Source organism: Panulirus ornatus, chromosome 48 (assembly GCF_036320965.1).
Source record: "Panulirus ornatus isolate Po-2019 chromosome 48, ASM3632096v1, whole genome shotgun sequence".
NCBI classification, from domain to species: domain Eukaryota; kingdom Metazoa; phylum Arthropoda; class Malacostraca; order Decapoda; family Palinuridae; genus Panulirus; species Panulirus ornatus.
In genome coordinates this window covers 13,460,500-13,487,327 of record NC_092271.1, presented here as the reverse complement: position 1 = coordinate 13,487,327, position 26,828 = coordinate 13,460,500, and the positions used below count along the sequence as shown (strand labels likewise).

At 40.9% G+C, this 26,828-nt stretch overlaps 1 pseudogene; it reads left to right on the top strand.

Annotated features, from left to right (window-relative positions):
• The first annotated feature begins 2,456 nt into the window (after positions 1-2,456).
• LOC139764106 (probable serine hydrolase) lies at positions 2,457-24,935 on the top strand (annotated as a pseudogene).
• The last annotated feature ends 1,893 nt before the right edge of the window (positions 24,936-26,828 follow it).

Below are 26,828 nucleotides of genomic sequence, written 5' to 3'. Positions count from 1 at the left end.
ATAACTCCCCTTAACACACATAATAAACACAATTATATCTAAGAAAGGGGACAGGAAGGATACACTGAATTACGAACCAGATTCTGTGACGAGCTTAGTCTGTGAAGAACTGGAAAAGACAGTCAAAATGCAAATGGATGACTTCTTTGATAGGAGAAACTACTTATTTGACCGACAACAAGGTTTCAGGGAAAGAGTGTGAATTTAATCTCTAATATTTCGATGGAAAAGTGAACTTCGGTTGTGGACGAAAGAGAAGGGTGGGTGGATTGTTTGTATCTGGGCTCCCTAAAAAGAAACTGACACTATACCACCTAAAAGACTGATAAAGAAGCTGATCCTTCAAACAGGGATAAGGGGTGACTACTTGGATGAATAATGGAAGGGAATAAAGAACGCATGTCAGGAGAGCCATCACGAAATGGGCTGACACCTTTTAAACATGCCTTTTATAGACCATATACAAATGACAACACACGAGTTGTTTTTGATAACGCCGTCAAATTGGCGATGATGGTTGTACTGGAAAGTCTAGGACTGAGAACTGACTAGAGAAAATATCTACTTCATATTTTCGCCCGGGGCATGTTATCATGGATTCTGGTGCCTTGAATCTCTCAGAGTTCGCTAAAGGTCTTGATGATGTTGAAAACAAACGTCACTGAGATCGAATGGCGTGGCAACCAGTACTAAAGAATTGAATGAAAGCAGTTTCTGAGTGCGGGGCCAAACGACCCTTCAATGTTAAGTGTCATGACGTGTACCATTATCTGATTACCTCGCTCAGTTACACTGGAGAGTCCCTGAAAGCTTACAAAAGTCGACAAGCATACAAATATTTTAGGTTTGTGTGAGACAGACACTTGCTTTTGTGTTTTCGAAAAGACCACTTCGCCGTAACTTCGAAAGTATGTATCGATTTTATACCTTTTAATAGTCTACTGAAAAATCTATTGTTACCTGGATTATTCTTTTCCTTTTACTTCTCCTTTGATGTGAAGTCTTCGATGTCTCGCTCAGTTTTGAATTTGAAAATCTTTGCAATGTAGTCCGGTGGTAGTGGATCAGTGAATATTTACTCAACCTGCAAAAAAATTGAACATGAAAACTATTTCCAGAGATGCTATGTTATGGTACAATGGCCAATTATAGGCAGTAATCATGATTTTTGCTGCAGAGATTAAAGCACTGACTTAAAGAGCCTTTTTCTCAAGCTACTACATCTAAAGGTAAGCTGCATAATTGCAAAATTGCAAAATTTCAGCCTAGGATCAGGCCAAACTTACCTATCATGAAAAGTGCACTGCATAATCTGGAGTAGCTGGATGGTCGCCAAAATTCTCTTCTCATCAGAGCTAACCAAGCCTGGCAACTTTCTTTATTTAGGGGGAAACTGATACGCGGACAGACCAGCCTCTCCAGCTCTAATCAAACGGTCCCCAAACGTGCACCGTGCTATTCTATCGTTAAAAAAGATTAGCTAAATGGTTTTATGTCGGTGGTACACACACTCCACCATCACCCACCACAATATAGGTGACCTCCAACATGGCGGATGTTTGAAATGCGCGCGCGACTTGTGACGTCACAAAGTTTTCAATGTCTGTGTTATTTAAGCGACAACACATTCAAGTTATCTATCATACTATCACACATGGAACCAATGCTTTTTAAGATGAAACCATGATATTTACTCGTTTTTTCTTGCCTTAGGCAAAAATACCGGTATGAGGAAAGACGTGGCGTTAATTACCACAGAACCTATGAAAACCTCACCTAAACCCCTTCAGCATCTTTCTAATTGAAATTGGTTTTTGTTACTCCTGATATACCTCCAATCTCTGAAAGAAATGCTCACCTGCTTTATAGTACCTAAAAATCCCCATATTCAGTAAAGCATAAACTTGTGAAAAGTGATTTAGAAATACACCCTTAATGAAGTATTACCGAAAATGTAACTTTAAAATCTGGTGATTTTGTAAGCAGTCACAGATAAAGCCTTTGTCTCTCTAGTGATACGCTGAGGTATAAGAACCAATCGTTTTGCCATGGCAATCCTAATATCATGTTATATTCCCAAAAAGCAAAATATGCAATATCAAGCATGACGTAATGTTATGGATGATAAGTCATGCCTCCTCGTTACCTTTCCCAAACAATTAAGCATCGGCTGTTGAAAGGAAAATTACCTGCATCCTCTGTCTCCCTCTGAAATAGTGTCACCAAGTGAAGTTTTGTGTATTGATATTATTTGATGGTGAGGTAATATCACACAAACACACACACACGTCTCTACCATAACCTCGACCGGGGAGCAAATCTTACGTCCATTACAACCTTCCACGTCCGCCTTTAGGTAAATTTCCCATAACAATTTACAATGACAATCCTTTTCATGTGGGGAGAAATAATATCACTTTCATTTTCAGATAAAGTGCAGTGAGCTGTGGCTCCGTTACCCACTTCCTTACCCCTTTAGCCTTGCTTAGTCTAGCCTAGGATGATTTTCGAGTAGATGTCCCAGTGTGATTACGCAATTCAAGGATCTGTAAGTCTATCATTAAATAGTCATATTGACTTTGTGAAATCTTTGAATAACTTAATTAACCTTACACTGGGTGATTGTCCAATTACCCAGCACCATACATAGCTAAGTTAATCAGATTTAATAGGAAAATTTTATGGTTTTCTAGTACCTGCTCTAATTTAAAAAAGATTGAGATAATTATGTGTTTGGTTAGGTTTACTGGGCGAGTTTTAGACAGTAAAGACTAACTAAACCAAGTCTATGTTGCATGGAAAAAGTACCGGCAGTGGTTATTATGCCGACAAGATATGACCAGTGGATCAAAAAGTATTTTGCTCACTAACTTTCCTCCACTTCTTTAATGGAATTTTTTTTAACTTTTCTTGTAGACGAAGAGTTTTTGCAAGTACTGAGAAACATACATAAATTAGTTACAATGAATCAAAAGATTAAGGCAATTTATCACTGTAGGTTCATTTTGAAAATATCTTTGCAGAATGTCTATTTTTTTTGTTTTATATGTTTATTGTGATTATAGAAATACCTGCAGAGGAGTGATTTATGTTATATTTCCTGCTGAATGATATTGTATTAGGCGATTATAATACATCAGGGAAATCGTGGGATCAGTCTAAAAATAGGTGATACACCTATGTAAATTTAACACAACCTAAAATCTCAACCTTTTTGCAATCATCATTTATCATAATGTTCTGTATTCTAGTCACACTAAAAGAAAATGCACCAACAACATGAAGCCAGATTTAAATAAACTTCACAATCCTTAGCAGATGAAGACAATGAAGGTATATTTCTACCATCATTTCCTACTTAAACATAGATTAGCCCAAGATTTTCTGACATACGTAACTGTTGTCCTTTTAATTCCATTCGGAATTATATAGTGCCCCAAATAATTATCTGCAATCATTTAATACTCGCAACACTACATACATATTATGAAACACATTTGCTGTGTTAACATCTATTTATGATGCAGAACTAAACTGATAGATTATTAAGTTCAATTTAACTGCACTAAATTCAGTAGGGCTGCAAGAGAGTCTAATAAAACCCCATTTAGACTAATTGGGAGAGATGGTCCATAGAAGACAAATGGTCCATACAAGCCAAGTCCCAAACTTTTCCAAGGAATTTTAAGTAAATTAAAAGTTTGATGGAAACTAAAGTTATTTTTTTGCTGATTTATGTTGTAGGTCACCCTTTAGAGGTTGAAGGTGTTTCAGAGAGTAACAAAAATTACTTTGAATCAGAAGGATGTCTTTCTCCATACCAGTATGAATACTTTTCCCCTTTATTTGTCTATCTATCTATCTGTCTATATCTTTAATGCTCATTCTCTCCAGGAACTCCAATTTAGGGAGTAGCCATGGCAAATAAGTCTCCATTTATCCCTGTCCTTACATTCTTCTTCTCTGTTATCCAGTGTTACTGATGATCTCTGTCTCTTACCAGGATAAAACCTGATGCTCCAAATTATGGTACCCCAATCTCATTTTGCTCCATATACAACATACTTTCATAGGGAAATTAAATTATTTATATTGCTGAGTTTTGCATGTTATACCCTTGAACTTTATCACTATGCCCTAAATACACTTTCATCAAAAGATGTTTAGTAAACATGTAGTCTATTACATCAAATCTAACTTCAAAATGTTGGTGATTTTGTTTGGCATTATAATGTAATGCTTAGAAATTCAGATAAGAGCAAAAGCTTGCAGATTGGCAAAAGGGCAGTGACTGTAATACTTGAAACTAAAAAAAATTGTAGAACATGTGAAATGAAGTCCAGTTCTTGATAGGTACAGCTAAACTAAAGTACAAATGTTTAAAAGAAATCATGTGGGTATATATATGGAGTGAGTATTTTGAAGGTTTGTTGAATGTGTTTGATGATAGAGTGGCAGATATAGGGTGTTTTGGTTGAAGTGGTGTGCAAAGTGAGAGTTTAGGGAGAATGATTTGGTAAACCAGAGAGGAGGTAATAAATGCTTTGCGGAAGATGAAAGCCTGCAAGGCAGCGGGTTTGGATGGTATTGCAGTGGAATTTATTAAAAAAAGGGGGTGACTGTATTGGTGACTGGTTGGTAAGGATATTTAATGGATGTTTGACTCATGGTGAGGTGCCTGAGGATTGGCGGAATGCTTGCATAGTGCCATTGTATAAAGGCAAAGAGGATAAAGGTGAGTGCTCAGATTACAGAGGTATAAGTTTGTTGAGTATTCCTGGGAAATTATGTGGGAGGGTATTGATTGAGAGAGTGAAGTCATGTCCAGAGCATCAGATTGGGGAAGAGCAGTGTGGCTTCAGAAGTGGTAGAGGATGTGTGGATCAGGTGTTTGCTTTGAAGAATGTATGTGAGAAATACTTAGAAAAGCAAATGGATTTGTATGTAGCTTTTATGGGTCTGGAGAATGCATATGATAGAGTTGATAGAGATGCTCTTTGGAAGGTATTAAGAAAATATGGTGTGGGAGGCAAGTTGTTAGAAGCAGTAAAAAGTTTTTATCGAGGATGTAAGGCATGTGTACGAGTAGGAAGAGAGGAAAGTGATTAGTTTTCAGTGAACATAATTCATACTGGCTGTCCTTTATTCATTCCCATCGCTACCCCGCCACACATGAAATGACACACCCCTCCCCTGCACATGAGCAAAGTAGTGCTGGGAAAAGACAGCAAAGGCCACATTCGTTCACACTCAGTCTCTAACTGTCATGTATAATGTACCGAAACCACAGCTCCCTTTCCACATCCAGGCCTCACAAAACTTTCCATGGTTTACCCCAGATGCTTCACATGCCCTGGTTCAATCCATTGACAGCATGTCAACCCCAGTATAACACATCGTTCCAATTCACTCTATTCCTTGCACACCTTTCACCCTCCTGCATGTTCAGGCCCCGATCGCTCAAAATCTTTTTCACTCCATCCTTCCACCTCCAATTTGGTCTCCCACTTCTCGTTCCCTCTACCTCTGACACATATATCCTCTTTGTCAATCTTTCCTCACTCATTCTCTCCATGGGACCAAACCATTTCAATACACCCTCTTCTGCTCTCTCAGCCACTCTTTTTATTTCCTCATCTCTCTTACCCTTACATTACTTACTCAATCAAACCACCTCACACCACATACTGTCCTCAAATATCTCATTTCCAACACATCCACCCTCCTCCATACAATCCTATCTATAGCCCATGCCTCACAACCTTATAACATTGTTGGAATCACTATTCCTTCAAGCATACCCATTTTTGCTCCCTAAGATAGTGTTCTTGCCTTCCACACATTCTTCAGTGCTCCCAAAACCTTCACACCCTCCCTCACTCCATGACTCGCTTCCCCTTCCATGGTTCCATCCACTGCTAAGTCCACTCCCAGATATCTAAAACACTTCACTTCCTCCAGTTTTTCTCCATTCAAACTTACCTCTCAATTAACTTGCCTCTCAGCCCTACTGAACCTAATAACCTTGTTCTTATTCACATTTACTCTCAACTTTCTTCTTTCACACACTTTACCAAACTCAGTCACCAGCTTCTGCAGTTTCTCACCCGAATCAGCCACCAGCACTGTATCATCAGTGAACAACAGCTGACTCTTCCCAAGCCCTCTCATCCACAACAGACCGCATACTTGCCCCTCTCTCTAAAACTCTTGCATTCACCTCCTTAACCACCGCATCCATAAACAAATTAACCATGGAGACATCATGCACCCCTGCTGCAAATTGATATTTTCTCTCTTCCTGCTTGTACACATGCCTTACATCCTTGATAAAAACTTTTCACTGCTTCTAGCAACTTACCTCCCACACCATATACTCTTAAAACCGTCCACAAAGCATCTCTATCAACCATATGATGTGCCTTCTCCTGATTCTTAAATTCTACATACAAATCCATCTGTTTTTCTAAGTATTTCACACATACATTCTTCAAAGTGAACACCTGATCCACACATATATTATCCCTGGGGTAGGGGAGAAAGAACACATCCCATGTATTCCCTATGTTTTGCAGAAGGTGACTAAAAGGGGACTGGAAATCTTCCCTTCCTGATTTACTTTTCTAAGAGAAGTAACAGAGAAGTGGACCAAGTGAGGATTTTTCCCTCTAATGCAGTTAGTATGAAAATGAGAGTGACAGGAAAGTTTTAATGGCTGTTTAACAGGAGTTAAGGGGTTTAAGCCTCAGGTGTGTTGGGCTTCCTCCTTATAGGTGCAGTTAGGTTTTACAGATGATACTTATCCTTACATCGCAGATTTTCTGTTGTTGAAACTTCCGTCAGGGATGAATCACTAAGGTATCTTTGTGATGGTCTATGCTTTTTATGTAGAACCTGTGCAGAGAGCCACCACACCCTCCCTTACCACTACTATGCTGTCCAACCCTGGCCACCACACCCTAACCTCACCAACGGTATTCTTTGCAATACTTGGTGATCTAAGAAATTTACATGGAGTGACTACAGAAATTCCAAAAGAAGATTCAATTCTTTATTGAAGATAGTATTGGATGAAGCTAGAATGGAATAGCTGGTCTACTGCTGCTGAAAAAATGATGCCATACGATAGATAAGACAAGTGATGGGGCAAGGAGAAATGAATGGGTGAACTATCATTCCTCAACATGTAAGTCAAAAGTGGTGTGAGCTAGCTCTGCCATCAAGGCAAAATCTCATCATAGGTACTCATAGATAGGTACTCCTTGGTTACCATACCCTCCCTTACTATTGCCATCCTATTCTTCCCAGGCCACCACACACTCCTTTACCACCACCACCCTATTCCTCCCAGTCTTTTGTTACTCACCTCTCTGACCACCACATCCTGGACAGTGGATGGCATTGTTCAGTGCTGTAGGCATTTGTGTGTAGGGAGTAGTTATTAGGCATTCAGTAACTTCCTTACCATGTCTACAGATCTGGGATGGACAGACAGGAGTGCCTTTTGTATAATGAAGATTAGTACAAATTCGTTGATTGAATATGCTCTACCATTAACCATTTTGTGATTGTCTGTTTTGTTGTGAAACTATGCACTGCAGTACTCGTATGAAATGAATTCTGCTGTATAGTATATATGCAGGATCCTTACCTGATGTTTGTAGCATATCTCTTGTTCATGAAGGGTGTTCATTACAGTAAAGTGGAATGCCAGCATCTCCAGAAGACACAAATGAAAGGAAAGATGAGGAGTTGCAAGATCTTAGTAAAAGAGAAATTGATAATGATGTGGCCTCAAGCCCTGTTAAACATCAAAGAAGAATGACAAATGAAGCTTTGGAATGGGAACAAATAGAAATTAACATAGGATGGGGGACCCTCCGAGGAAAAGCAAGAGGCTCAGGTCCACGGCTGATATTAGGTGTGAATTTTCATGCTTTTTTTTTCGTCAAGGAATATCCCTTTGAATATGTGTCATCATGTTGTTATTATGAAGACAGACATATATACTGAAGGGTATTCAGTATTATACAGACCACATTATAAAACATACATGATTTTGATTTATTCTCTACCAAAGGCACAGTGATAGCTGATAGAGTGACATCTCACAATAGCAACACTTGAGAAGTAGATTACATACTCTTAACATTAAGGGCTAGCAGTAGACACACTTAAGAGAAAAGTTTATTTACCCTTTCATATATTGTTTTACATTAATAATGAATTATTTAAGATTTTATAAGGTTTTCAGTTACAATGTCTTTTATGATGTCAAAGCTAAATAATAAGATTATATATTTTTTATTTATTTTATTTTGCTTTGTCGCTGTCTCCCGCGTTTGCGAGGTAGCACAAGGAAACAGACGAAAGAAATGGCCAAACCCACCCCCATACACATGTATATACACACACGTCCACACACGCAAATATACATACCTATACATCTCAATGTACACATATATATACACACACAGACACATGCATATATACCCATGCACACAATTCACACTGTCTGCCTTTATTCATTCCCATCGCCACCTCGCCACACATAGAATACCATCCCCCTCCCCCGTCACGTGTGTGGGGTAGCGCTAGGAAAAGACAACAAAGGCCTCATTCGTTCACACTGTCTCTAGCTGTCATGCAATAATGCCCGAAACCACAGCTCCCTTTCCATATCCAGGCCCCACACAGCTTTCCATGGTTTACCCCAGACGCTTCACATGCCCTGATTCAATCCACTGACAGCACGTCAACCCCGGTATACCACATCGATCCAATTCACTCTATTCCTTGCCCGCCTTTCACCCTCCTGCATGTTCAGGCCCCGATCACTCAAAATCTTTTTCACTCCATCTTTCCACCTCCAATTTGGTCTCCCACTTCTCCTCGTTCCCTCCACCTCCAACACATATATCCTCTTGGTCAATCTTTCCTCACTCATTCTCTCCATGTGCCCAAACCATTTCAAAACACCCTCTTCTGCTCTCTCAAACACACTCTTTTTATTTCCACACGTCTCTCTTACCCTTACTTTACTTACTTGATCAAACCACCTCACACCACACATTGTCCTCAAACATCTCATTTCCAGCACATCCACCCTCCTGCGCACAACTCTATCCATAGCCCATGCCTTGCAACCATACAACATTGTTGGAACTACTATTCCTTCAAACATACCCATTTTTGCTTTCCGAGATAATGTTCTCGACTTCCACACATTCTTCAAGGCTCCCAGGATTTTCGCCCCCTCCCCCACCCTATGATTCACTTCCGCTTCCATGGTTTCATCCACTGCCAGATCCACTCCCAGATATCTAAAGCACTTAATTCCTCCAGTTTTTCTCCATTCAAACTTACCTCCCAATTGACTTGACCCTCGACCCTACTGTACCTAATAACCTTGCTCTTATTCACATTTACTCTTAACTTTCTTCTTTCACACACTTTACCAAACTCAGTCACTAGCTTCTGCAGTTTCTCACATGAATCAGCCACCAGCGCTGTATCATCAGCGAACAACAACTGACTCACTTCCCAAGCTCTCTCATCCACAACAGACTGCATACTTGCCCCTCTTTCCAAAACTCTTGCATTCACCTCCCTAACAACCCCATCCATAAACAAATTAAACAACCATGGAGACATCTCACACCCCTGCCGCAAACCTACATTCACTGAGAACCAGTCACTTTCCTCTCTTCCTACACGTACACATGCCTTACATCCTCGATAAAAACTTTTCACTGCTTCTAACAACTTGCCACCCACACCATACATTCTTAATACCTTCCACAGAGCATCTCTATCAACTCTATCATATGCCTTCTCCAGATCCATAAATGCTACATACAAATCCAAAAGCTTGTAGATTTATGTGCTGAAAAATGACTGGTGATTGGGAATACCTGGTTTAAAAAGCGAGATATACATAAGTATACGTATGTAAGTAGGAGAGATGGCCAGAGAGCGTTATTGGATTACGTGTTAATTGACAGGCGCGCGAAAGAGAGACTTTTGGATGTAAATGTGCTGAGAGGTGCAACTGGAGGGATGTCTGATCATTATCTTGTGGAGGCTAAGGTGAAGATTTGTATGGGTTTTCAGAAAAGAAGAGTGAATGTTGGGGTGAAGAGGGTGGTGAGAGTAAGTGAGCTTGGGAAGGAGACTTGTGTTAGGAAGTACCAGGAGAGACTGAGTACAGAATGGAAAAAGGTGAGAACAATGGAAGTAAGGGGAGTGGGGGAGGAATGGGATGTATTTAGGGAATCAGTGATGGATTGCGCAAAAGATGCTTGTGGCATGAGAAGCATGGGAGGTGGGTTGATTAGAATGGGTAGTGAGTGGTGGGATGAAGAAGTAAGATTATTAGTGAAAGAGAAGAGAGAGGCATTTGGATGATTTTTGCAGGAAAAAATGCAAATGAGTGGGAGATGTATAAAAGAAAGAGACAGGAGGTCAAGAGAAAGGTTCAAGAGGTGAAAAAGAGGGCAAATGAGAGTTGGGGTGAGAGAGTATCATTAAATTTTAGGGAGAATAAAAAGATGTTCTGGAAGGAGGTAAATAAAGTGCGTAAGACAAGGGAGCAAATGGGAACTTCAATGAATGGGGAGGTGATAACAAGTAGTGGTGATGTGAATAAAGGCAGACAGTGGTGATGTGAGAAGGAGACGGAGTGAGTATTTTGAAGGTTTGTTGAATGTGTTTGATGATAGAGTGGCAGATATAGGGTGTCTTGGTCGAGGTGGTGTGCAAAGTGAGAGGGTTGGGGAAAATGATTTGGTAAACAGAGAAGAGGTAGTAAAAGCTTTGCGGAAGATGAAAGCCGGCAAGGCAGCAGGTTTGGATGGTATTGCAGTGGAATTTATTAAAAAAGGGGGTGACTGTATTGTTGACTGTTTGGTAAGGTTATTTAATGTATGTATGACTCATGGTGAGGTGCCTGAGGATTGGCGGAATGCGTGCATGGTGCCATTGTACAAAGGCAAAGGGGATAAGAGTGAGTGCTTAAATTACAGAGGTATAAGTTTGTTGAGTATTCCTGGTAAATTATATGGGAGGGTATTGATTGAGAGGGTGAAGGCATGTACAGAGCATCAGATTGGGGAAGAGCAGTGTGGTTTCAGAAGTGGTAGAGGATGTGTGGATCAGGTGTTTGCTTTGAAGAATGTATGTGAGAAATACTTAGAAAAGATTATATATTCAGTGTTATATGTAAGAAAAAGTCCATGACCATGACACTAGATATTTCTGTGGTGTCATTAGAATAGAACTTTACCAGTGAAAATCCTTGTTGGTAAAGGAAAAAGATACTATGTAAACAGCTAATCCCTGGCTTAAGTATGAAAGTTAAAGCATTGACAGAATTTTGTTGAATCATATTGCAGATGCCGATGGTCATATAGAATTGAACACTATATTCTTACTGTGCACTACCCAGCTACTTTGGGAGAATGGATGAAGGCAAGCAAGTATGAATATATTTATTTATTTATTTTGCTTTGTCGCTGTCTCCTGCGTTAGCGAGGTAACGCAAGGAAACAGGTGAAAGAATGGCCCAACCCACCCACATACACATGTATATACAAACACGTCCATACACGCAAATATACATACCTATACATCTCAACGTATACATATATATACACACACAGACATATACATATATACACATGTACATAATTCATACTGTCTGCCTTTATTCATATATATATTATATTATAATTATTATTTTGCTTTGTCGCTGTCTCCCGCATTTGCGAGGTAGCACAAGGAAACAGACGAAAGAAATTGCCCAACCCACCCCCATACACATGTATATACATACACGTCCCCACACACAAATGTGCATACCCATACATCTCAATGTACACATATATATACACACACTGACATATACATATATACACATGCACACAATTCACACTGTCTGCCTTTATTCATTCCCATCGCCACCTCGCCACACATGGAATAACATCCCCCTCCCCCCTCATGTGTGCGAGGTAGCGCTAGGTAAAGACAACAAAGGCCCCATTCATTTACACTCAGTCTCTAGCTGTCATGCAATAATGCCCGAAACCACAGCTCCCTTTCCACATCCAGGCCCCACAGAACTTTCCATGGTTTATCCCAGATGCTTCACATGCCCTGATTCAATCCATTGACAGCATGTCGACCCCGGTATACCACATCGATCCAATTCACTCTATTCCTTGCCTGCCTTTCACCCTCCTGCATGTTCAGGCCCTGATCACTCAATATCCTTTTCACTCCATCTTTCCACCTCCAATTTGATCTCCCACTCCTCCTCGTTCCCTCCACCTCCGACACATATATCCTCTTGGTCAGTCTTTCCTTACTCATTCTCTCCATGTGCCCAAACCATTTCAAAACACCCTCCTCTGCTCTCTCAACCACGCTCTTTTTATTTCCACACATCTCTCTTACCCTTACGTTACTTACTCGATCAAACCACCTCACACGCTCACATTGTCCTCAAACATCTCATTTCCAGCACATCCATCCTCCTGCGCACAACTCTATCCATAGCCCACGCCTCGCAACCATACAACATTGTTGGAACCACTATTCCTTCAAACATACCCATTTTTGCTTTCCGAGATAATGTTCTCGACTTCCACACATTCTTCAAGGCTCCCAGAATTTTCGCCCCCTCCCTCACCCTATGATCCACTTCCGCTTCCATGGTTCCATCCGCTGCCAGATCCACTCCCAGATATCTAAAACACTTTACTTCCTCCAGTTTTTCTCCATTCAAACTTACCTCCCAATTGACTTGACCCTCAACCCTACTGTACCTAATAACCTTGCTCTTATTCACAGTTACTCTTAACTTTCTTCTTTCACACACTTTACCAAACTCAGTCACTAGCTTCTGCAGTTTCTCACATGAATCAGCCACCAGCGCTGTATCATCAGCGAACAACAACTGACTCACTTCCCAAGCTCTCTCATCCACAACAGACTTCATTTTTGCCCCTCTTTCCAAAACTCTTGCATTTACCTCCCTAACAACCCCATCCATAAACAAATTAAACAACCATGGAGACATCACACACCCCTGCCGCAAACCTACATTCACTGAGAACCAATCACTTTCCTCTCTTCCTACACATACACATGCCTTACATCCTCGATAAAATCTTTTCACTGCTTCTAACAACTTGCCACCCACACCATATATTCTAAATACCTTCCACAGAGCATCTCTATCAACTGTATCATATGCCCTCTCCAGATCCATAAATGCTACATACAAATCCATTTGCTTTTCTAAGTATTTCTCACATACATTCTTCAAAGGAAACACCTGATCCACACATCCTCTACCACTTCTGAAACCACACTGCTCTTCCCCAATCTGATGCTCTGTACATGCCTTCACCCTCTCAATCAATACCCTCCCATATAATTTACCAGGAATACTCAACAAACTTATACCTCTGTAATTTGAGCACTCACTCTTATCCCCTTTGCCTTTGTACAATGGCACTATGCACGCATTCCTCCAATCCTCAGGCACCTCACCATGAGTCATACATACATTAAATAACCTTACCAACCAGTCAACAATACAGTCACCCCCTTTTTTAATAAATTCCACTGCAATACCATCCAAACCTGCTGCCTTTGCCGGCTTTCATCTTCCGCAAAGCTTTTACTACCTCTTCTCTGTTTATATATATATATCCTTGCGCTACCTCGCAAACGTAGGAGACAGTGACAAAGTATAATAATAAATATAAAAAAATATATATATATATATATATATATATATATATATCCCTGGGGCTAGGGCAGAAAGAATACTTCCCACGTATTCCCTGCGTGTTGTAGAGGGCGACTAAGAGGGGAGGGAGTGGGAGGCTGGCAATCCTCCCCTCTTGTTTTTTTTTAATTTTCCAAAAGAAGGAACAGAGAAGGGGGCCAGGTGAGGATATTCCCTCAGAGGCCCAGTCCTCTGTTCTTAATGCTACCTTGCTAATGCGGGAAATGGCTAATAGTTTGAAAGAATATATATAGATTTTTTTTTCTTTCATACTATTCGCCATTTCCCGCATTAGCAAGGTAGCGTTAGGAACAGAGGACTGGGCCTTTGAGGGAATATCCTCACCTGGCCCCCTTCTCTGTTCCTTCTTTTGGAAAATTAAAAAGAAACGAGAGGGGAGGATTGTATATAAATATATATACATATATATAGTGAGATGACAAGAGCAAGGGAAGGAGTAGCACTACTCTTGGAACAGTTGTGGGAGTATGTGATAGAATGTAAGAAAGTAAATTCTAGATTAATATGGGTAAAACTGAGAGAGAGATGGGTGATTATTGGTGCATATGCACCTGGGCATGAGAAGAAAGATCATGAGAGGCAAGTGTTTTGGGAGCAGCTGAATGAGTGTGTAAGTGGTTTTGATGCACAAAACCGGGTTATAGTGATGGGTGATTTGAATGCAAAGGTGAGTAATGTGGCAGTTGAGGGAATAATTGGTATACATGGGGTGGTCAGTGTTGTAAATGGAAATGGTGAAGAGCTTGTAGATTTATGTGCTGAAAAAGGACTGGTGATTGGGAATACCTGGTTTAAAAAGCGAGATATACATAAGTATACGTATGTAAGTAGGAGAGATGGCCAGAGAGCGTTATTGGATTACGTGCTAATTGACAGGCGCGCGAGAGAGACTTTTGGATGTCAGTGTGCTGAGAGGTGCAACTGGAGGGATGTCTGATCATTATCTTGTGGAGGCGAAGGTGAAGATTTGTATGGGTTTTCAGAAAAGAAGAGATAATGTTGGGGTGAAGAGGGTGGTGACAGTAAGTGAGCTTGGGAAGGAGACTTGTGTGAGGAAGTACCAGGAGAGACTGAGTACAGAATGGAAAAAGGTGAGAACAAAGGACGTAAGGGGAGTGGGGGAGGAATGGGATGTATTTAGGGAAGCAGTGATGGCTTGCGCAAAAGATGCTTGTGGCATGAGAAGCGTGGGAGGTGGGTTGATTAGAAAGGGTAGTAAGTGGTGGGATGAAGAAGTAAGATTATTAGTGAAAGAGAAGAGAGAGGCATTTGGACGATTTTTGCAGGGAAAAAATGCAAATGAGTGGGAGATGTATAAAAGAAAGAAACAGGAGGTCAAGAGAAAGGTGCAAGAGGTGAAAAAGAGGGCAAATGAGAGTTGGGGTGAGAGAGTATCATTAAATATTAGGGAGAATAAAAAGATGTTCTGGAAGGAGGTAAATAAAGTGCGTAAGACAAGGGAGCAAATGGGAACTTCAGTGAAGGGGCTAATGGGGAGGTGATAACAAGTAGTGGTGATGTGAGAAGGAGATGGAGTGAGTATTTTGAAGGTTTGTTGAATGTGTTTGATGGTAGAGTGGCAGATATAGGGTGTTTTGGTCGAGGTGGTGTGCAAAGTGAGAGGGTTAGGGAAAATAATTTGGTAAACAGAGAAGAGGTAGTAAAAGCTTTGTGGAAGATGAAAGCTGGCAAGGCAGCAAGTTTGGATGGTATTGCAGTGGAATTTTTTAAAAAAAGGGGGTGACTGTATTATTGACTGGTTGGTAAGGTTATTTAATGTATGTATGAATCATGGTGAGGTACCTGAGGATTGGCGGAATGCTTGCATAGTGCCATTGTACAAAGGCAAAGGGGATAAGAGTAAGTGCTCAAATTACAGAGGTATAAGTTTGTTGAGTATTCCTGGTAAATGATATGGGAGGGTATTGATTGAGAGGGTGAAGTCATGTACAGAGCATCAGATTGGGGAAGAGCAGTGTGGTTTCAGAAGTGGTAGAGGATGTGTGGATCAGGTGTTTGCTTTGAAGAATGTATGTGAGAAATACTTAGGAAAGCAAATGGATTTGTATGTAGCATTTATGGATCTGGAAAAGGCATATGATAGAGTTGATAGAGATGCTCTGTGGAGGGTACTAAGAATGTATGGTGTGGGAGGCAAGTTGTTAGAAGCAGTGAAAAGTTTTTATCGTGTCGGAGGTGGAGGGAACGAGGAGAAGTGGGAGACCAAATTGGAGTAGGAAAGATGGAATGAAAAAGATTTTGAGTGATTGGGGCCTGAACATGCAGGAGGGTGAAAGGCGGGCAAGGAATAGAGTGAATTGGATCGATGTGGTATACCGGGGTCGACGTGCTGTCACTGGATTGAATCAGGGCATGTGAAGCATCAGGGGTAAACCATGGAAAGTTGTGTGGGGCCTGGATGTGGAAAGGGAGCTGTGGTTTCATTGCATTATTACATGACAGCTAGAGACTGAGTGTGAACGAATGGGGGCTTTGTTGTCTTTTCCTAGCGCTACCTTGCACACATGAGGGGGGAGGGGGTTGTTATTCCATGTGTGGCGGAGTGGCGATGGGAATAAATAAAGGCAGACATTATGAATTATGTACATGTGTATATATGTATGTGTCTGTGTGTGTATATATATGTGTACATTGAGATGTATAGGTATGTATATTTACGTGTGTGGACGTGTATGTATATACATGTGTATGTGGGTGGGTTGGGCCATTCTTTCATCTATTTCCTTGCGCTACCTCGCTAACGTGGCAGACAGCGACAAAGCAAAATAAAATAAAATAAAATAAGTATTTCTTTCATACATAATTACCATGTAACATAACCCTTTTAAGGATTTTATCTTTACATGAAAAAACGATGTCATACTGTGTTAATTATATGGTAAGAATTTTCTTGACAGGACTTCATGGTTGGCTCGACAATGCCAACACATTTGATCTCATCGCCCCTCTCCTTCCTAAGAATGTGAGATTCCTTTCCCTTGACCTCCCAGGACATGGCCTCTCAGATCATTTCCCTCCAGGATTTATCTATGATCCAAGAGGATATGTTGGTGCTGTGAAAAAGGCAATGACTGCTATTGACTGGAAAAAATTTATACTCCTTGGACACAGCATGGGAGCAGCCATTGGAATATTATATACATCAATTTTTCAGGAAGATGTAGAAGCCTTTATTTCTATAGACATAATAAAACCTTTGGTCAAGTGCACCTGATAAATATGCTTCTCAGTTAAAAAAGTATTTTTTTCAGTACTTTGACAATGAAAAGAATGCTGCTCTACCAGCATTAATATATCAATATGAAGAACTTGTTAAGAAAACAATTGAAGGAAGTAAATCCTTAGATGATAGAGGCGCTAGAATCCTACTTCAGAGAGGTGCTAGAAGGACAGAAAATGGTGAAGGATTTATTCTTACACGGGACCTACGAGCAAAAGCGTACTTTATTGGATTCATCAGTCTTGAGGCATGGTTGGAGCTGGCTAAGTCAATTATATGTCCTCTTCTGTTTATCAAGGTAAGAGTTTTTTAAGAATGTTACATATTTGAATAAATGCTCATACTTCAGTATAGATGTATTTAGTTGTTAATTGACAACTTTTCTCCTTATTGGTGCTACTGACACCTCATACAAATCAAAAGGGTAACTGATAAGATGATATAAATCTTATTGTATTTCATGCAAGAGTTTTGGAAAGAGGGGCAAGTATGAAGTCTGTTGGGGATGAGAGAGCTTGGAAAGTGAGTCAGTTGTTGTTCGCTGATGATACAGCGCTGGTGGCTGATTCATGTGAGAAACTGCAGAAGCTGGTGACTGAGTTTGGTAAAGTGTGTGAAAGAAGAAAGTTAAGAGTAAATGTGAATAAGAGCAAGGTTATTAGGTACAGTAGGGTTGAGGGTCAAGTCAATTGGGAGGTGAGTTTGAATGGAGAAAAACTGGAGGAAGTGAAGTGTTTTAGATATCTGGGAGTGGATCTGGCAGCGGATGGAACCATGGAAGCGGAAGTGGATCATAGGGTGGGGGAGGGGGCCAAATACTGGGAGCCTTGAAGAATGTGTGGAAGTCGAGAACATTATCTCGGAAAGCAAAAATGGGTATGTTTGAAGGAACAGTGGTTCCAACAATGTTGTATGGTTGCGAGGCGTGGGCTATGGATAGAATTGTGCGCAGGAGGATGGATGTGCTGGAAATGAGATGTTTGAGGACAATGTGTGGTGTGAGGTGGTTTGATCGAGTAAGTAACGTAAGGGTAAGAGAGATGTGTGGAAATAAAAAGAGCTTGGTTGAGAGAGCAGAAGAGGGTGTTTTGAAATGGTTTGGGCACATGGAGAGAATGAGTGAGGAAAGATTGGCCAAGAGGATATATGTGTCGGAGGTGGAGGGAACGAGGAGAAGTGGGAGACCAAATTAGAGGTGGAAAGATGGAGTGAAAAAGATTTTGTGTGATCGGGGCCTGAACATGCAGGAGGGTAAAAGGAGGGCAAGAAATAGAGTGAATTGGATCGATGTGGTATACCGGGGTTGACGTGCTGTCAGTGGATTGAATCAGGGCATGTGAAGCGTCTGGGGTAAACCATGGAAAGCTGTGTAGGTATGTATATTTGCGTGTGTGGACGTATGTATATACATGTGTATGGGGGTGGGTTGGGCCATTTCTTTCATCTGTTTCCTTGCGCTACCTCGCAAACGCAGGAGACAGCGGAAAAAAAAAAAAAATTTATTTCATATAACTGAATGGCAAACAGTGCAAAGCATTATAATCTCATTTATCTGAACCTCATGGGAGATAAATTAGGAAGCTATAGTGTAGAGGGAGAGGATATTTAGATTAATGGTGAAGATTATTGTCATTTGTATATGTTTAATTTTGCAGGATTAGATAGAGCATATGATTATTTAGTATAACAGAGGAAAATGTCACTTCAGCTAGATTTTATGACTTTGTACAGTCAGCTTTGAGTAGATGCCTTGTGCTAAAGTAGTTTGGTTCCTCTTTCAAGCTATACTCACTGTCAGAGTCTTACAGCTGTTGCATAAGACAGGAACATCAGCACCTTTAAGACACATCCGAGTCCTGCACACACGTCATTGCCACATACATTGATAAAGAACCCAGGCATTGAAATGGAAATCAACACACATACTGAGCTTTGTGTTATACCTACTTGTGTTGTGGATCACATCATCACATTGTTGCAGCATTATCATGAAAGTCAGTGATACTGATTTTTTTCCATCTTTGCACCAAATATGAACCATCTCATAATCCAACTCCCTATTCATGCAAGTACTAAATTTAGATTGTAGAAGTGACAACATAATTGTGTCATACTCTAGAGATAACTAAATAGAAAGTAGTTGATTTCCCATGTCAAGTACTAAATTTAGATTGTAGAAGTGACATCATAATTGTGTCATACTCTAGAGATAACTAAATAGAAATTAGTTGATTTCCCATGTCATTGGACACAGCTGAAAATGTACAAGTCCAAGTATATATCAGGCTTAGTAATCTTTGCAGTCATTCCTTGACGTCATAAGTTTGGTAAAGTGTTTGAAAGAAGAGAGTTGAGAGTAAATGTGAATAATAGCAAGGTTATTAGGTTCAGTAGGGTTGAGGGCCAAGTTAATTGAGAGGTAAGTTTGAATGATGAAAAACTGGAGGAAGTGAAGTATTTTAGATATCTGGGAGTGGACTTAGCAGCGGACGGAACCATGGAAGCAGAAGTGAGTCACAGGGTGGGGGAGTGGTTGAAGGTTCTGGGAGCGTTGAAGAATGTGTGGAAGGTGAGAACATTATCTCAGAGAGCAAAAATGGGTGTGTTTGAAGGAATAGTGGTTCCAACAATGCTATATGGTTGCAAGGCTTGGGCTGTAGATAGGGTTGTATGGAGGAGCGTGGATGTTTTGGAAATGAAATGTTTGAGGACAATATGTGGTGTGGGGTGGTTTGATCAAGTAATGAAGTGGTAAGATAAATGTGTGGTAATAAAAAGTGTGGTTAAGAGAGCAGAGGAGGGTGTGTTGAAATGGTTTGGAGAGAATGAGTGAGGAAACATTGACATAGAGGATATATGTCAGAGGTGGAGGGAAGAAGGAGAAGCGGGAGACCAAATTGGAGGTGGAAGGATGGAGTGAAAAAGATTTTGAGCAATCGAGGCTTCAACATACAGGAGGGTGAAAGGCATGTAAGGAATAGAGTGAATTGGAACGATGTGCTATACCCAGGGTCGATGTACTGTCAATGGATTGAACCAGAGCATGCGAAGCATCTGGGGTAAACCATGGAAAAGTCTGTGGGGCCTGGGTGTGGAAAGGGAGCAGTGGTTTCGGTACATTACATGTGACAGCTAGAGACTGAGTGTAAACAAAGATGGCCTTTTTGTCTGTTCCTGGTGCTGCCTCGCTGGAGGGGTGTGTGGCAGGGTGGCGACAGGAATGGATGAAGGCAGCAGGTATGGATATGTACATGTGTATATATGTGTATGTCTGTGTAAGTATATGTATGTTTACAGTGAAATGTATATGCACATGTTTGGGCATGTATGTGTATACATGTGTTTGTGGGTGGGTTGGGCCATTCCTCATATGTTTCCTTGCACTGCCTCACTAACACAGGAGATGGCAGTTAAGTATGTGATAGAGTGTAAGAAAGTAAACTCAAGATTGATATGGGTAAAAGTGAAAGTGGATGGAGAGAGATGGGTGATTATTGGTGCATATGCACCTGGGCATGAGAAGAAAGATCATGAGAGGCAAGTGTTTTGGGAGCAGCTGCGTGAGTGTGTTAGTAGTTTTGATGCACAAGACCAGGTTATAGTGATGGGTGATTTGAATGCAAAGGTGAGTAATAGGGCAGTTGAGGGAATAATTGGTGTACATGGGGTGTTCAGTGTTGTAAATGGAAATGGTGAAGAGCTTGTAGATTTGTGCACTGAAAAAGGACTGGTGATTGGGAATATCTGGTTTAAAAAGAGAGATATACATAAGTATATGTATGTAAGTAGGAGAGATGGCCAGAGAGTGTTATTGGATTACGTGTTAATTGATAGACACGCGAAAGAGAGACTTTTGGATGTTAATGTGCTGAGAGGTGCAACTGGAGGGATGTCTGATCATTATCTTGAGGAAGCGAAGGTGAAGATTTGTTGAGGATATCAGAAAAGAAGAGAGAATGTTGGGGTAAAGAGAGTGGTGAGAGTAAGTGAGCTTGGGAAGGAGACTTGTGTGAGGAAGTACCAAGGAGAGACTGAGTACAGAATGGAAAAAGGTGAGAACAAAGGACGTAAGGGGAGTGGGGGAGGAATGGGATGTGTTTAGGGAAGCAGTGATGGCTTGTGCAAAAGATGCTCGTGGCATGAGAAGTGTGGGAGGTGGGCAGATTAGAAAGGGTAGTGAGTGGTGGGATGAAGAAGTAAGATTATTAGTGAAAGAGAAGAGAGAGGCATTTGGACAATTTTTGCAGGGAAATAATGCAAATGAGTGGGAGATGTATAAAAGAAAGAGGCAGGAGGTCAAGAGAAAGGTGCAAGAGATGAAAAAGAGGGCAAATGAGAGTTGGGGTGAGAGAGTATCATTAAATTTTAGGGAGGATAAAAAGATGCTTTGGAAGGAGGTAAATAAAGTGCGGAAGACAAGGGAACAAATGGGAACATCAGTAAATGGGGAGGTGATAGCAATTAGTGGTGATGTGAGAAGGAGATGGAGTGAGGATTTTGAAGGTTTGTTGAAGATGTTTGATGATAGAGTGGCAGATATAGGGTGTTTTGGTCGAGGTGGTGTGCAAAGTGAGAGAGTTAGGGAGAGTGATGTGGTAAACAGAGAAGCGGCAGTAAAAGCTTTGCATAAGATGAAAGCCGGCAAAGCAGCGGGTTTGGGTGGTATTGCTGTGGAATTTATTAAAAAAGGGGGTGACTGTGTTGTTGACTGGTTGGTAAGGTTATTTAATGTATGTATGACTCATAGTTATCCCTGGAGATAGGAGAGAAAGAAAACTTCCCCGTATACCGTGCGTGTCGTAGAAGGCAACTAAAAGAGGAGGAAGCGGGGGGCTGGAAATCCTCCCCTCTTGTTTTTGATTTTCCAAAAGAAGGAACAGAGAAGGGGACCCAGTGAGGATTTCCCCTGAAGGCTGTCCTCTGTTCTAAACACTACCTTGCTAACGCAGGAGATTGCAAATAGTATGGGGGAAAAAAAATGACTCATGGTGAGGTGCCTGAGGATTGGCGGAATGCTTGCATAGTGCCATTGTACAAAGGCAAATTGGATAAAGGTGAGTGCTCAAATTACAGAGGTATAAGTTTGTTGAGTATTCCTGGGAAATTATGTGGGAGGGTATTGATTGAGAGGGTGAAGGCATGTACAGAGCATCAGATTGGGGAAGAGCAGTGTGGTTTCAGAAGTGATAGAGGATGTGTGGATCAGGTGTTTTCTTTGAAGAATGTATGTGAGAAATACTTAGAAAAGCAAATGGATTTGTATGTAGCATGTATGGATCTGGAGAAGGCATATGATAGAATTGATAGAGATTCTCTGTTTAAGGTATTGAGAGTATATGGTGTGGGAGGCAAGTTGTTAGAAGCAGTGAAAGGTTTTTATCGAGGATGTAAGGCATGTGTACAAGAGGAAGAGAGGAAAGTGATTGGTTCTCAATGAATGTCGGTTTGTGATGGGTGCGTGATGTCTCCATGGTTGTTTAATTTGTTTATGGATGGGTTTGTTAGGGAGGTGAATACAAGAGTTTAGGAGAGAGGGGCAAGTATGCAGGCTGTTGTGGATGAGAGAGCTTGGGAAGTGAGTCAGTTGTTTCCCACTGATGATACAGCACTGGTGGCTGATTCGGGTGAGAAACTGCAGAAACTGGTGACTGAGTTTGGTAAAGTGTGTGAAAGAAGAAAGCTGAGAGTAAATCTGAATAAGTGCAAGGTTATTAGGTACAGTAGGGTTGAGGGACAAGTCAGTTAGGAGGTATGTTTGAATGGAGAAAAACTGGAGGAAGTGAAGTGTTTTAGATATCTTAGAGTGGATTGGCAGCGGATGGAACCATGGAAGCGGAAGTGAGTCATAGGGTGGGGGAGGGGGCGAAAGCTCTGGGAGCGTTGGAAAAATGTGTGAAAGGCGAGAACGTTATCTTGGAAAGCAAAAATGGGTATGTTTGAAGGAATAGTGGTTCCAGCAATGTTATATAGTTGTGAGGCATGGGCTATAGATAGGGTTATGCAGAGGAGGGGTGGATGTGTTAGAAATGAGATGTTTGAGGACAGTATGTGGTGTGAGGTGGTTTGATCGAGTAAGTAATGAAAGGGTGAGAAAGATGTGTGGTAATAAAAAGAGTGTGGTTGATAGAGCAGAAGAGGGTGTTTTGAAATGGTTTGTTCACATGGAGAGAATGAGTGAGGAAAGATTGACAAAGAGGATATGTGTCAGAGGTGGAGGGAATGAGAAGTGGGAGACCAAATTGGAGGTGGAAGGATGGAATGAAAAAGATTTTGAGCGATCGGGGCCTGAACATCGAGGGTGAAAGGCGTACAAGGAATAGAGTGAATTGGAACGATGTGGTATACCAGGGTCAATGTGCTGCCAATGGATTGAACCAGGGCATGTGAAGCATCTGGGGTAAACCATGGAAAGTTTTGTGGGGCATGGATGTGGAAAGGGAGCTGTGGTGTCAGTGCATTACACATACTAGCTAGAGACTGAGTGAACGAATATGGCCTTTTATCTTTTCCTAGCGCTACCTCATGGGGGGAGGGGGGATGCTATTTCATATGTGGCAGGGTAGCTATGGGAATAAATAAAGGCAGCGAGTATGAATTATGGGCATGTGTATATATGTATATGTCTGTGTATGTATTTATAGGTATTCGTTGAAATGTATAGGTATGTATATGTGCGTGTGTGGATGTGTATTTATATACATGTGTATGTGGGTAGGATGGGCCACTCTTTCGTCTGTTTCCTTGTGCTACCTCGCTAATGTGGAAGACAGCGACAAAGTATAATGAAAAATGAAATAGGAAATAACATACACGTTTATGTATACACGTGCATTTGGGTGTGTTGGGCCATTCTCTCGTCTGTTTCCTTGCGCTACCTCGCTAACGCAGGAGGCAGTGACAAAGTATGATAAATAATTAAATAAAATGTATATAATTTTTTTACTATACTTAATCACTGTCTCCTGCCTTAGCGAGGTAGCGCAAGGAAACAAACGAAAGAATGGCCCAACCCACCCACACACGCATGTATACATAAACGCCCACATACGCACATATACATAAATGCCCACATACGCACATATACATACCTATACATTTCAACGTATACATACAAATACATACATAGACATATACATATATACACATGTACATATTCATACTTGCTGCCTTCATCCATCCATCCATCCATTTTTGTCATGAAATTTCAGGCAAACTTCATATTCACCATACCCTTGCCAACACTATTGGAGTGATTATTCTTAGTTTCCTGGAAGAGTGCAAAGTAATGCATCCTAAGCTTTGAACTTGGGTGACATGGGATGCAAAAGCAAAGCATTACTTCTTTACCATTTTTTTTTTCACAAGACATTAAAATTGATATTAATGTTTTTTTCAGGCAAAGGAAGGGCACTACTATGAAACTTCTGATCTGTATGAAACTATGTTGAAAGCATTCAAACAAGACTGCAAGCATTGTTGTTATCATGAAATATCAGGCAAGCATCACATTCATCTTACCCATGCTGATACGGTTGGAGGATTTATTAAAACCTTCTTGGAGGAATGCAAAATAGAGCATCAAAATTGTACTACTAATAATGAGGTCTGATATATTGTATAGAAACGGTGAACCTTGAAAATTTTAGAGCATACTTATATAATATACTTGAGTAATCTAACATTATTCATCCTTTTGATTGTAGAAGAGTAATCTAACATTATTCACCCTTTTGGTTGTAGAAGAGTAATCTAACATTATTCACCCTTTTGATTGTAGTTTCTACCATTGCATTAGTATTTAACTCATTCCAGAGTTAGAAGGCTCATATATGTATCATGTACAACAAAATTATTCAAATATCTATAGCCGCATTCAAATGTGTCATTTTATTCCTTTCCCCAGCCCTGTGACTGCTGAATATCTTTGCAGCCTCAAATCTCAAAGACCCACTAGCTGTGCTGCCTATATAGCAGAGGTTATCTTTGCTGGGATTGGGTCAAACATTCGTTCCTCTACCAGATCTTTCCTCTGCTCAGCTGCCTGTTGCATCAGGGACACAGCACAGTAGACTTTGAAACCTTCACTTCCCCTGAATCTTACCATCTGAAATCACTGCAAATTGGATAAAATTAGAGGAAATGAAATGTTTTGGGTATCTTGGAATGGACTTAGCAGCAGATGTAACCATGGAAGTGTTAGCGAGTCATAGGGTGGGGAGGGGGCAAAGGTTCTGGGAGCTATGAAGAATGTGTGGAAAGAGAGAACATTATCTCAGAGAGCAAAAATGGGTGTGTTTAAAGGAATAGTAGTTTCAACAATATTATATGTTTGTGAAGCATGGGTTGTAGATAGGGTCATACAGAAGAAGGTGGATGTGTGGGAAATGATATGTTTGAGGACTATGTGGGTGAGGTGGATAGATTAAGTAATGAAATGGTGAGAGAGGTGTGTGGTAATAAAAAAGTGTGGTTGAGAGAGATGAGGGTGTGTTGAAATGGTTTGGAATTATGGAGAAAATGAGTTAGGAAAGGTTAACAAAGAAAATATATGTGTCAGAGGTGGAGGGAACAAGAAGTGAGAGTCCAAATTGGAGGTGAAAGGATGGAATGGAAAAGATTTTGAGGGATTGGGACCTGGACATACAGAAGGGTGAGAGGCGTGCAAGGAATAGAGTGAATTGGAACGTTGTGGTATACCGGGGTCGATATGCTGTCAATGGACTGAACTAGGGCATGTGAAGCATGTGGGGGTAACCCATGGAAAGGTCCATGGGGCCTGGATGTGGATAGGGAGCTGTGGTTTCGGTGCATTACACGTGACAGCTAGAGACTGAGTGGTGGAGGAGTGTGGCCTTTTTTGTCTTTGTCCTGGTGTTACCTCAATGAAGTGGGGGGTAGCAATGCTGCTGCCTGTGGGGTGGGATGGCAACAGGATTGAATGAAGGCAGCAAGTATGAATATGTACATGTGTATATATGTATGTGTCTGTGTATGTATATGTATGTATACGTCAATGGGTATAGATATATATATATATATATATATATGCGTGGAAGGGCATTTATATATTTATATGACATTATCTTGTAGAGGCGAAGGTGAAGATTTGTAGAGGTTTTCAGAAAAGAAGAATGTTGGGGAAGAGAGTGGTGAGAGTAAGTGAGCTTCGGAAGGAGACTTGTGTGAGGAAGTACCAGGAGAGACTGAGTACAGAATGGAAAAAGGTGAGAACAAAGGAGGTAAGGGGAGTGGGGGAGGAATGGGATGTATTTAGGGAAGTGGTGATGGCTTGGCGCAAAAGATGCTTGTGGCATAAGAAGCGTGGGAGGTGGGCAGATTAGAAAGGGTAGTGAATGGTGGGATGAAGAAGTAAGATTATTAGTGTAAGAGAAGAGAGAGGCATTTGGACGATTTTTGCAGGGAAATAATGCAAATTAGTGGGAGATGTATAAAAGAAAGAGGCAGGAGGTCAAAAGAAAGGTGCAAGAGGTGAAAAAGAGGGCAAATGAGAGTTGGGGTGAGAGAGTATCATTAAATTTTAGGGAGAATAAAAAGATGTTTTGGAAGAAAGTAAATAAAGTGCGTAAGACAAGGGAACAAATGGGAACTTCAGTGAAGGGGGCTAATGGGGAGGCGATAACAAGTAGTGGTGATGTCAGAAGGAGATGGAGTGACTATTTTGAAGGTTTGTTGGATATGTTTGATGATAGAGTGGTAGATATAGGGTGTTTTGGTCAAGGTGGTGTGCAAAGTGAGAGGGTTGGGGAAAAT